At 38.7% G+C, this 12,868-nt stretch overlaps 1 long non-coding RNA gene across 5 annotated transcripts in view; it reads right to left on the minus strand.

The window, feature by feature from the left end:
• Nucleotides 1-928: 928 nt before the first annotated feature.
• Nucleotides 929-12,868, minus strand: part of LOC102147451 (uncharacterized) — a 167,428-nt gene continuing 155,488 nt past the window's right edge. For 2 of the 5 annotated variants that reach the window (XR_011437118.1, XR_011437116.1), the window contains 2 exons: nt 7,987-8,061; nt 5,412-5,708 (listed from right to left, as the gene is read on the minus strand). This is a non-coding gene — a long non-coding RNA (uncharacterized lncRNA). Of the gene's footprint in view, nt 2,164-5,411; nt 5,709-7,986; nt 8,065-12,868 lie in introns of those variants that run through there. The other 3 variants (XR_290059.4, XR_002807023.2, XR_011437117.1) reach the window with 2 other exon arrangements.

Raw genomic sequence — 12,868 nt, forward strand, 5'->3', positions numbered from 1 at the left:
TTTGGAACAAAACTGATTATCCAATTTATTTGGAAAGCAAACAAGCAAGAATGGCCAAGGAAACCACTTTTTAAAAAAATACTGCAATAATAGGGTGATAGTCCTACTAAACATTGACACATACTATAAAGCTTCTGTAATTAAAAGTAGAAAACGTCTGGCATCAACGCATGAATAGAGAGGCACATAGATAGACCAGAATGGAAAATCCAGAAAAAGTGTAATTGTATATGAAATTCAACATACAATAATGGCAGCATCTCAAATCTCAGGGGAAAAATGACTCTTTTTAACACTGGTGTTGATACAACTGGAGATCCTTATAGAAAAAAAGCAATACAATTAGATTAATTGCAATTTATAAATTCTAATTGCATCAGAGAAATGGATATAAATAGATGGAATTATGCAAGTAGTAGAAGAAAATATATCTGACTTTCTCTATAATTTGGGAGCAAAGGAAATTTTACTAATTATGACGTAAAATCCAAAATCAATAAGAGAAAAGATTAATTTTAATTACACCAAATTTCAAAAAGAAAATCCCTTGTATGGCAAAACACACACCAGCAAAGAAAAAGGACAGACAAAAAATTAAGAAATAATGACAACTTATATCACAAGGAGTTGATATCCCTATTATACAAAGAGCTTCTAAAAACGAAGACAGAGGCTAACAACATTATAGAAACAGACAGTCCACAGAACAAGAAATGCAGAGAGACCTTAACCTTAAGAAAGGATATTCAGCCTTCTTATAGTAAGAGAATTGCAAACAAAAACTACGTTGAAATACTCATTTATCTACTGTCAGATTTGAAAACCTGAAAATTTGACAGCATATTCTTTTGATAAGGCTGTGGGAAAGCAAACACTCTCAAATATAGCAATTTGGCAATAACTAGGAAAATGAACATATGCACTTTACCTGTTATGGCTGCAATTCTCCTCTCAGAGGTCTGTCTAAAACATATGCTGGCAAAAATGTGAAAAAATGTATTATGAGACTAATTATTGTGACATCATTTGTAAACCTAAAATTTTAAATGAACTACTATACGTTCACACTCTGGAAGGCTGTGCAACTTTAAAAAGGACGTGAACCATCTCTGTATACTACTATGGGTGATCTTTGGGATATATGGTGGGGGGCCTGGAATTGGCCACCCCAAGATATGTCTTTTTGGCATGACGATTATTTGCCGCTGGTTACTTTGCAGACAGGAAAGCAATTGAAAGGTAGAATTTACTTACCCTTTGTAAGAGACTTTTACATTGTAGAGGAACTCTCCATCTGTAAAGATATCTCCCTCTCTACCAGGAAGAAGGGGGGATGACCTTATCTCTAGAAACTCTTAATCAATGGGGAAGGCAAGGACTTAAATCTGTATTTGTTTATTGTGCTTGTCTGGTAACCTCCTGTAACTGACTCCCCCACCCCCAACAACCTCCTTTGTCTTTAGCTGGATATGATATTTGGGGTGGTGGTTTCGGCCATTTTGGCAAGTTGCTCCGCTTGCCTGAGCCTCTCCCATGTATACATTGACAAATAGAAATGGCAAGCAATAGGATATATTGGAGTGCGTGAGGAAGCCATTTGGTGCAAACCTAATTCGGCCTGACTTTGCTTTTTTCCAAAAGGGCCTGACTGTGGCCATTGAGCACGCATTGTATATCTGCTTTAAACGTTTACTATGGCAAGAACAAATGGCCTTAAGATAAAGGTGCAACTTCCCCCCACATTGGAATTTCCTTAAGGATAAGCATCTTTCCTTAGGCTAGGAACTGATTGCTGCACTCACCTTTGACCACCCAGCTCACCTATGACCACCCAGCTGGAGACAACAGACCTGCCACCCTGCTGTTTTCACTGAGACAGCAGACCTACCTGCTTTGTCCATCAATCTCTGTGCCGGCAGAGCAGTCTCGCGACTGTTATAAAAGTGACATTTCAATCATATGTGAAATATCCTGTTTGGGGGTATATAACCACTCTGTGCACCCCACTTCTTCGGTGCCCTTTTTTCCTTCGGGAAGAAAGGCCCTGGGCCATGGTCCTCATAAAGCTTTGTTTAATTTTCTCCTGCTATTCTGTCTCACGTGAATTTAATTTGTTCTCCAGCCAGACGAACCCAGAGAGGGTAGAGGAAATGTCTTCCTTCCCTACAATGGTTAAGTGAAAAACAGGAGGAATGAAAGTGGAATATATAGTATTTTACTGTTTATCCAAAAAAAAAGAAAGATAAGCCTGTATTTGCACTCTATTTTGGCGATCGTTCCACTGCAGTGTACAATAGAGCACACACACACACACACACACACATCCATGCATATGAAGAGATGAGCTCATAGGGAGTTCCCATGTGCATATAGTGTCCTAGTCTTTCCCAAGGTCTTGCCTTTGGGGAGTCTTGGGAGTTGTATGGGGGAAGTAAAGGAAATAGGAGGGCCTGGGGTAGCACATGCTCTGTGATGAGCAAATGCACTCTTGTCATTTCTATTTAATGAGACTCAGTTCACAGCAATGAAGCATCATTAAGAAATAGATTATTTACTTTCTCAAAAGATCACTTGTGTTTGGATTTTCAATGCACCTTAGTTTGCAAGCCTTGATTACCTTCAGCTTCTTAGGAAAAGAAACCCCAGATTTAAAAGGGTAAGGTAAGTCTTTTGCTTGCTTAAGGAAATCTATATATTTTTGAATTGATAATTATAACATCTGCATTTAAACAAAGATTTCTCACATCATCTTTGAGCAAAGGAATGTTTCTTTATTCATATTCTTTACTACATAAGTAACGCCTTCTTTACAGCTTTGATGGTCTAAGATGGTCAATCAAAAATAAAATATCTAATGCGTATATAAAAATGATAAAAGTCAGTCATAACACAATCATATAAATAAAATAAGTATTGCATTTTGATCCCCAACGGTCTCTATGATTTCTTTAGAAATACAAATAAGATAAAATACCAGAGAAAAATTCTTCTCTAACTTACTTCAAATGAACCTCTAAAGAACAATCTGGATTTCTGAGTTGCATGAGGTAAGTACCTTAGGTGGTGGCGCTTGCCCTGAAACTCTTGGGGGCACTGGACATTTAATCCCTTTGCATGGGATAGAAATGTATTTTATTGACATCCTTATAAATGTTAAATTATATCACAAGTATAGAAAAGCCCAAGAATATTTACTTCTAATCTGGTATAATTGCTGTCCTAGTCACCAAGTCTTGAGTCAGTCAGTAAATTCTTATTTAGTGAATGTCTACCCTGATGCCAAGCACGGGGGCAATATAACAGTAAAGGAGACAAATGTGGTGTGCGCGCTTATGGAGCTCAGTTCTTATACCAAATACTTCCTGGAATTGGGCCCCAGCATTTAAACTTCCTTTTGGGTTTACTATGTTGTCTTCTGTTGTGCAAATGCTAGACTTGCCTTCTACCAGCCCTTCTGAGCGCCACCGTTTCACAGGCTCTGTAGTTTAATAGACTTTCTTGTGTACACTGGTGCAGAATAGATTAATTGCCTCCAGCTTTATAAACAAGTAGTTCCCCGGATTCTCAAGAACCTCATGTTGGTTTATTTAGAAGTCTCTATTCACATTATTAAAAGAATTCAATTAAACCACAGTCATTGTAGAACCAACATCCTTGATGTTTTTCATCACATTAAGTAAAACACTCTGAATCTGTTTAACGATGGATTTTTTTTCCCCACACCACATCCTGCAGTTGACTCTCCTCTACCTGGATTCTTTCTAAATACATCTTTTCTAAAGAGCTCTGCTTCAGGACATTATGATATGGAGGTTGTCGGGAATCCAAATTCCCCCTTAGCTTTCCTTTATTATTATCATCAGACACGTTTTTAAAGTATTTTTCTTAAAATCAGCTACCTAGTATTACATAGCTTTGGTAATTTTTTAATTTTTCTTTCAACTACATTGCATTATTGTTGATTTTTTCTTTTATGCATTCTTCTTGCCTAATATGAAAAAAATAAGTATAGAATAGAGGTTAAGAGCCTGGCCTCTGCGGTGAGGCTGTCTGGGCTAAAACTCTGACTCTTTCGTTGACTGTGTGGACTTGAGAAAGCCCCTTAGTCTCTCTGTCGTTCTCTTTCCTTATATGTAAAAACAAACAAACAAACAAACAGCAGAGTGGGGTGGGGGAGGTAGTAATATCACCTACGCCAAAAGATTGATGTATGTAATTAAATGTTATCGATATAAAGATTTGAGTGGCTTCAGGCACACAGTAAGTGCTTAAAATTTTTAAATCATTATTCTGTTATTTATTTTAGATACTCTGACTTCCAGAGCACAGATGCCATACAATGTCTGGGCACTAGGATTATAGACTTGGCAAGGTGTTGTTTCTCAACCATCCCTTCCATGAATTTGCTCACCCTGACAGTTGAGTATGTATCCTGACACACTACTGTTGCAGAAAGATTCCCACCACTACCATACTCAAAACCCCCTGTATCTGGATAAGTACCAAGGAAGCAGACTGGTGTAAATCCATAAGAATATTTCCTAAGGATCAGAGAAAATCAAGACAATTGAGTCCTTCATCCAAGAAACAGAGAATGAAATTCTCAAGAATAATACGTCCTAGAGTAATGATGTATACTTTGAGCTTCATCAAAATCACCTGAATTGCTTATTAAATGTCTAAATTCTGCTTTCGTATACTCTGTATATGGAATCAGAATGCATCCATTCTATTTACTGGGTATATGGTGGAGCCCCAATACAGACCAGGGTCAAACTCCCATATCATTCCAATGTGAACTAAACTGTGAGAATCATTGGCTTTGAGCAGGGGTTGACAAACTAGGACTTATGGGCTGAATCTGCTCCAGTACCTGATTTTGTAAATCAAGTTGAATTAGAATACAGCCACACATTCATTTACATGCTATCTATGGTTGCTTTCACACTACCGTGGCAGAAGTTGAGTAGTTGCCGCACAGAATGTAGGACCTGCAAAGCCTGAGATATTTGCTATCTGGCCCTTTAGAGAAAAAGACTTTGCCAACTCTTAGCTTAGAGCATGGCATAGAAGTGGACTTATCATACAGAAGAGATTCAATTCTCTTTTGCCAGCCCAGACAATAGGAAATTGAACCCTTTTCAGAATGTCTAATCACCCTAATTTTAGGAAAGCTACACAGCATGAAGATCTTCTTCCAAAAGGAAAGAAATGGAAAGAGTCTATTACAAATCCATTTCTCCTCATTTTTCAGAGAGGTGCAGAGCAAAACCAAATGAGGTCACAGCTTTTACGTTCTTTTTAGATTTTTTTTTTAATTTAAAGCATACAGTAACTATAAACTTCATTTTCTTTAAGAATAAATCAGCAATAAGTGTTATCAAACATAAAATGGAAGTTAATAATGCACATTAGGCTCAAAGATTTTATTTTAATAGTAGTTTGATTGAAGCTGGATGTTAATGACACAGTGAATTATTTTTAAAAATTACACTCACTCCATCAAAAAATCCAAAACTAATTAATTTCAAAATGATTGTTTCTTATAATACTTCTAGGATTAGCTTCTGCTTGGATGAAGACAAGAAAGAGCTCTGGAAGATAAAGTAACAGCTCCTGTCCTCTATGTGCTGTCCACATTTCACATGAACCCGAACGGGGCTTGGAAAGTCAGAATTCTGTGAGAGAAAGTATTGATTTTTGTCAACCTGGAAAGTGAAACGAGAGAGAGAATGACATTGCTAGCCATAGGGAGTTTAGTTCAGGTCAACGACCCCTAAGTTTTATGGGAATTGTTCAGAAATTACAAATGTTGCTGTGCTAAAGGACTCTGACAGAGGGCTGGAAAACACATTTTGACACTGGGTAGTGTTCAGCCTCCGTTCTGCCACAGTCACTGAAATCCTGAGCATATTTATTAAGTACACTGTGGAGGTTCAAATGAGGCTGCTTTTTGGAATGGCATTTGGCCTAGATGGAGCAAAAATTCACATGCGAAGTTAATTCCAATGCCGGAAAGAGCAGTGTAAATTAGCCTGTCTGTGGCTGCTGTTCTATTTCTGCTTGCGCTTGTCCATGTTATCAAAGACGTCATTACGTTAGGACATAATGTGACAGGTCCCAACCAACGGATGAAAATACGGACCAGCAGAGCATGGGAAATAGCTTCATAAGCAATCTTTTTGATCTTCTTCTCTCTTTAAATCTTTTGGTTTGTTGGTTTGTTTGAATTAAACCTAATCTTATTAGGGGAAATGATTAAACCATATTTTAGTTTTTTGCTTACATTTTTCTTCTATAATTACAAGTCAGCCTCTGCAACTGGTTACACAGAAGTAAGCAACTTTTGAGACATGTTATTTTTACCCTTTTCACTTTGGCGTTTTTTTCTTATTATCATTATGCCATGCTCTAACATTGTTAGCATGTCTTAAATGCTGCCCTTTACTCATACCAGAGGAAGTGAAAGCTAACACCTCAGTCGTTTTTACTCCAATGAGCTTGCAGGATGGCAGACATTATTCAGTCCATGCACTCTTAGTGTCTTCTAGTTGATGTGCTACTGTCTCTGCCAACTGATTAGCTTTCTTAGCTATTAGAATCCCACTCACTTATCAGACTTTACTGAAGTGACCAGCTGAGATTTAAAAAAAAAAAATTAAAAATCAAAGTGTAGGCAATAAAGACAAAAAAGGTCAATGTATTTTGAATGTTTCCTTTAAACAACAGAATTCTCAAATTTCCTAACCAATGAATAATTTATTTGAGTAAAAGCAAATCATTATGTTAATGGAATGTGTTACAGGCTGGCTAAATCAAAGAGGGCTCAGAATTGGGATGGTATTAGAACCTTTGTACCTATCCAGTGGAAGGATAACAAGAGTTGTCAAGAGAACTGGGATTCAGAATTGCTCATTTTTTATTCAAAGACCATCCCTCTCCAAGGGATGTCAATGTCAAAAATACATTGCACGGCCAATTTCAGGGGCTTTGAGGATGCTCTAAAACCTGGCCTGAGGTCAAAAATCCTGTTTGTATCATGTGTCCATAACATCACACAGTACATAGCACAACAGCACATTAGATAGTACATTAGATCAAATCTTCTTTGGTAACAAATAAAAACAACTGCAGACCCATTGGCAGACTGTAATGATCCAGCCTGGGAAAGACGCACAGATAACCTGTACACATACACTTGCTCACACACACTATAAAAGAAATGAAATGTCTTTAGAGTGCCAATGAGATTTTTGATGGGAAATATTACATAACTGGAGTTGTTATTTTCCATTATACTTTACTGTACCATTATGATTTGTGGGGGAGGATTCTGACTAGAATAAACACTTCACAAATTAGATCACAAAACTGAGAATTTCTTTTTTTCTTTATGTATTTTAGAGACTTAAAAGGAAGTTGCTATATGGAAATCCAAGAAAAAATTACTCTTATTCTGATAATGGGATTAGAACCACACTCTCTTAATTATTCTAAATTGTCCTAATACTCAATTTTAGATTTAGTGTTTTATTCAAAATCAGTAAAAGTTTCCCCAAGAGAAGATAGCACACGGAAGCCATTACATGAATAAATGGCAAATAGATTAAAAGTAAACGAAATATGTCAAGCAGAAAGAAAATTCAGAAAATATATTAATTGTTTGGCTTACTTATTGTGAGGAAAAAGGCTTTTTTCAGTTGAAGTAATTCTAGGCTAAGCCATTTATTGTAATTTCCATTATGAAAAGCATTTAGTGATTCTGAGAAACTCATTAATTGATTCATTTATTCAGTGAACAAATATTAACTGAAAACCTACTTGTGCCAGATACCACGGTAGATGCTGAGGATATGAAGACCAAAATGACAAATTTGCTTCCCCAGAGAGCCCACCTTCCAGCACAGAAGACAGGAATGTAACCAAATAATCTAATATGCTCAAGTGGGATCATAGAGGTAGGTTCTACTCAGAAGGAGAACTCACCTGGGGGAGGTTGATTTACTGATGTGACAGGTCAGGAGGTGGAAGGGCTCCAACCAAGACTTCACAGAGGAGTTCCTGCTGAGAAAAAGGAAGACCGATATTTTCATACACTTGTAGAAACCTAAGCCTAGTCTATCTTATTGACAGACCCCAAATGCTGAATATATTAAATGCACCTTGTTGCCAATAAAAATATTCAGTGGAAAATTGAAAATCGAAATGTAAATATGACTTGTTTTTGTGTGTTTCCTAATAGTTTTAATTTTCACTGTTAAATATATCACAAATGCCAGTCTTTTGTAACATTAACTTCAGTTCAAAATCATAAAGTCTGCTATACATGAATCATTGAATCAGCCTCTGGTGTCATCAGAAAAGTGTTAACCATTGGTAAGCTTATTCAACCTGCTTATTGATTGAATGTGTTTGAAGTGCCAGGCATTGTGCAAACCAGTAGGGGCTAAAAGGAAAAGCAAAGGAAACACATTCCTTGCCAGCACAGAGTTCAATCCTCCTAGGGAAAGATAAGCATTAATCAAATAATCAGAAAAATGCATAATTACAAACTGCTATGAAGAAACAGTAAAAGGGGTGTAAGTAAGAAGAGTTAAACTAATTTTAGGGTCAGGGAATCTTCCCCTAATAAAACAGTGTTTGAAGTGAAAGCAGAAGGATGAGTTCAAGTTAACAAGAGGAAGGAATATGGGTGTCAGCATTTGAGGAGAGGCAAGAGGAGGGGCAGAGTGTGAGAGGCCATTCCAAACAGAACAGCATCTGAAAAGAGCTCAAGAAAGGAGATTATATGGATTAGTCAGAGCCTTATTGGTCATTTTAAGGCTTTCAATATCCAGCCTCAGAACAATGAGAAGCCATTGGGGAGTAGAAAGGAAAGAACATAACCCCTGACTCATGGAACTGAAAGTACAGCAGGAGGAACTTTCACAGATAATAAAATTCAATTGGTGATATAAAGAGGTTTTCAATGGGGGCACAAAAGGGGACACTTAGCTCAACCCGGGGACCCTAAAAGCCTCTCTGGGAAATAAAGCACCTTAATTGAGTCTTGAAGCATGACTAAAAATTATCAAAGGAAAGGAAGATGGATAGGTATTCTCGGCAAAGGAACAGTCTGTATAAAGAAATGAAAACGTGAAATAAATGGCATAAGTGGAACACACAGACATTTTTTCATTACCAAGGAATAAAAGGCAAGACAGAGTGGAAAGATTTGAGACTGTAGAGGATCTTCAAGTATAAGGCCATAAAACCACGCTAGGATTTAGTAATTCATTCTATAGGCAAGTCATTAAAGGGTGTTCAGCGGGTGATTGTAATGATTCACATCTTATAAAGGTTATTCTGAATGGAGTGGGAGGGATAGATTTAAGGTAGCCAAGAATAAACCCATGGAGGTTATTTAGGATGCCATTCTAAGAGTGCAGGAGAGAGAAGATGAGGGTCTTATGTAGAACAGCGATAGTGTGACTAGGGAAGCACAGAGAGATTTGAGACTTATCCGGGAGGGAAAATTGACAAGAATTTAGTCATCAATTGGGTATAAGGTGAAGGAAACAGAGAAATCTGGGAAAACTTGCAGTTTATTGCTTGGCTACCTGGATGTACAGCAAATTTATTGAGTGATATTAACAATAGAGAATCAGATTTTTGGATAAAATATAATGAGTTCAGAGGTGGGACTTTTAGAATGGCAGTGTGAGAAGCTTCAGGAGATTTCTCCCCCAGAGAGATGTCTATTACACTAGTCAAAATTAGCAAAGCCAATCATTCAACTTCTTTGGAGATTGATCAAAGGGCTTACAAAAATTTAAGAACATTAATTCAATATAATCTATGGAGACTACTAAAGAGCATCGGAGGCCATGACACTCGAGCTGAAGGTTGCATCCATACCCTGCAGCTTTGTGCTGCAGAAGATTGCTCCAACAGTTCCCATCTCCTTCAGATCCCCGAGTGCAGCGGCTATTCTGGGTGGATTCAGCAGCCAGTGAGCATCAGCGGAACTTACTTCCCATAGCTCCATGCTATGGAAGGTCTATACTGAGCAAGTGGCGGCAGCAAGGCAGTGTGACCATTTCTCTACTCTCAACTCCCCCTACATAAGGAGGATACAAATGCAGCAAAAGCTAAACAGTACATGTAGTCCCCTGTTTCCTTAAAGTTCTGTGTTAAGGTAGAGCTACTGCAGTGGGCTCAGCAGCCAAAATGCAAATTCCATTTCCTCTGCTTCCTGAGGCGGAAGAGCTATTCTGGGTAGACTTGATGGCCAGTGAATATTAGCAGATCCCATTCTCCCAACTCTGAGCTGCAGAAGATCCATACCATGTGGTAGTGGCAGCCAAGCTGAAGCACAAATTTCTTTCCTTCTTTGCTTTTTCGTTTTCCCTCCACAAAGCCCGAGTACGTGGTTGTGTATCCTAGTTGTAAGTCCTTCTAGTTCTTCTGTGTAGGATGCTGCCACAGCAAGGCTTGACGAGCCATGTGTAGGTCTGCGCCCAGGATTCAAACTGGCAAACTCAGGGCCACCAAAGGAGAGTACACAAACTGAACCACTACTCTCACAGACACCAATTTCTGTTGCCAGCATCCCCCCCACACACACATAGGGAGGATGCAGATGAGGAAGCTGGTGAAGACGGAGTTCCCAGTGCCCCCTGCTCAATAGTGCAGAGGTTCTATACCACGCTGCATCCATCCTCTGCATCCACCCAATGAAAGGATGGAGCAAGCCTGAAAGAAGGGCAACACTCTGCTCCTGCCAAAGTGTTTAACTTTATTTGGTTCAGACTGTTACAAAGCATAACCCAGGGCATTATTGAAAACGATAGAGCAATCATCTGGAAATTAAGAGTCTAACAGCTGGATGTGATAACGATAAGAGAGACCAGCCAGAAGCTTAATGGGAAGGCCAGGGAAAGAGATGGTCAAAGAGAGCCTACGAAAACCAAAGTCATCCTGATGGTCAGAAATAATATGTGGGTGGCCTCTGAAGAGAAAGCAGAGAGGGAAATCCTGAGCTGCAAGTTCCTGAACGAACACAGGGCAACCTTGTAACTCCCTGAACAGTGAAAGCAGTCTCCAAGCCAGCTGCCACTATGTTGAGAAAATGATACATGGGAATTTAAAAACAAACAAATAAAGAAGATTTGGCAATTATGTCTCAAATAAACCTAAACGTGTATCTGTGATCACTGGGCTAAGGTATTTCACCAATGCCTGTTGTAGCAGCCAGTTCTGCTTAACATCTTGTCCTTTGAGATTATAGAAAAGAGAGTGCAGACACATTCTGACATCAATGAATTTGGGGCAGCAGAGTGAGGTATCTGATACTTAGAAGCCTCAATTGCTTTGAAGTAGGAAGCAGGAAAGTAAAGTCATCTGCTGAGAGACAGTGGGGAAGTGAAGGGTTAGCGTAACTGCTGTGGAGAACAGAAGTAATTAACCAAGGATGACGAAAATTGTTGTGCAAGGTTGAGGTACCATCTGAGGTTGGAGAATATGACTTTTGTGGTTACATCAATCTTGAGGACTGACTTGTTTTGTTCAAACTTCCTTAGCCTCAGGAAGTCGGTAGCTTAGACCTAGGGTTGTAGTTTTGCTGGGAGGATGAAACAGAGGCAGAAATGAAACATAGTTGACGGTATTGATCAGAGACCATAAAACATGCCCAGAGAGCCACAAAAGTGAAGGCAAAAGAGAGCTGAACTACTGAGAGAAGACTGTTACATCAAGGAAATAGGAGGGGCTATGTGATTTTAAAAAAATTAAAGTTGAGGGTGTGAAAGAATTAAAAACATTAAAGCTACAAACAGAAAGTAAAATATTTAGGCTTGGTGTTTCTGATAATAATAATAACAACCAGAGTCACAGAGTGACCGAGTGTGTTGGTGATGAAGGTAGGATAGAAATGAAATTTCATTTAAATTCAGGACATCACATGGAACAGAAAGAACTAGGGTATTGGATTAATTATCAACATGCATACCCAAATCACCTCAATGCTGATGGCTGATGCTTAGAATTACACAGTAGAAAGAAAACATAAAAGGTTTCATCAGCTGTAGGGAACTAAGGTGTTGGCTAATGATTGCGATAAGACAAGGTGAGGCAGCATAGACATACAGTATTAATCACAGAGGAGGGAGACTCTTCCCCACAGGGGTAGAAGAGTAATGTTTTGGAAATGGCTTTGGAGAGGTAGAAGAATGCTAACCTCACTTTCAGGCATTCAACCATGTCGTTGAGCGTGGCAAAAAGTATACGTCTGTGCAAAATAATAATAATATCATCAGTGTATTAGCAAGCCTTTATTGAGGCAAGAGGTAGATGGATGGGTCAATGAAGAAAGCGAAGATTTAATAAGGCTGCTTATCATGGAAGTAGGCGCCAGGGTCATAAATGCAAGATTTCAGAACTTAAAGGGCAGAACAGTGTGAAAGTGTTCCTAAAGGAGATGAAGGATGATTGAAGGTGTTATGTTTCAGATGGAAGCTGAAGGGAAAGAACATGAGGCAAGGAGGGCTGAGGCAGCCATGGTCATCTAGATGTAACTTTGGTGTCACGTTGTGGTTCCAGAGCAAGGGAGGCTCAGTGCGGGTGGGGCAGGAGCAGAAGGGGACTTCCGTATGAGTTTCAGCGCTGTCATCTTTGTAGAGATACGGCCAGGAAATCTGCAAGGGTATATATCAGGCTCAGATTTGAACAGTTTGTATAATTAATACCTTATTTTAACATTCACTAAGTGGATAATTTATAAAATTTCTCCTTCACTGTAGGTGTTCTATTGAAGTAATTATTTCAGGAAGAGAATCAGGGCTGGGAGTGGAGGTGGAGACAGAGGGAGAGAAGGAAAGAACTGAAAGGC

This window comes from Equus caballus, chromosome 3 (assembly GCF_041296265.1).
Source record: "Equus caballus isolate H_3958 breed thoroughbred chromosome 3, TB-T2T, whole genome shotgun sequence".
Lineage (NCBI taxonomy): Eukaryota > Metazoa > Chordata > Mammalia > Perissodactyla > Equidae > Equus > Equus caballus.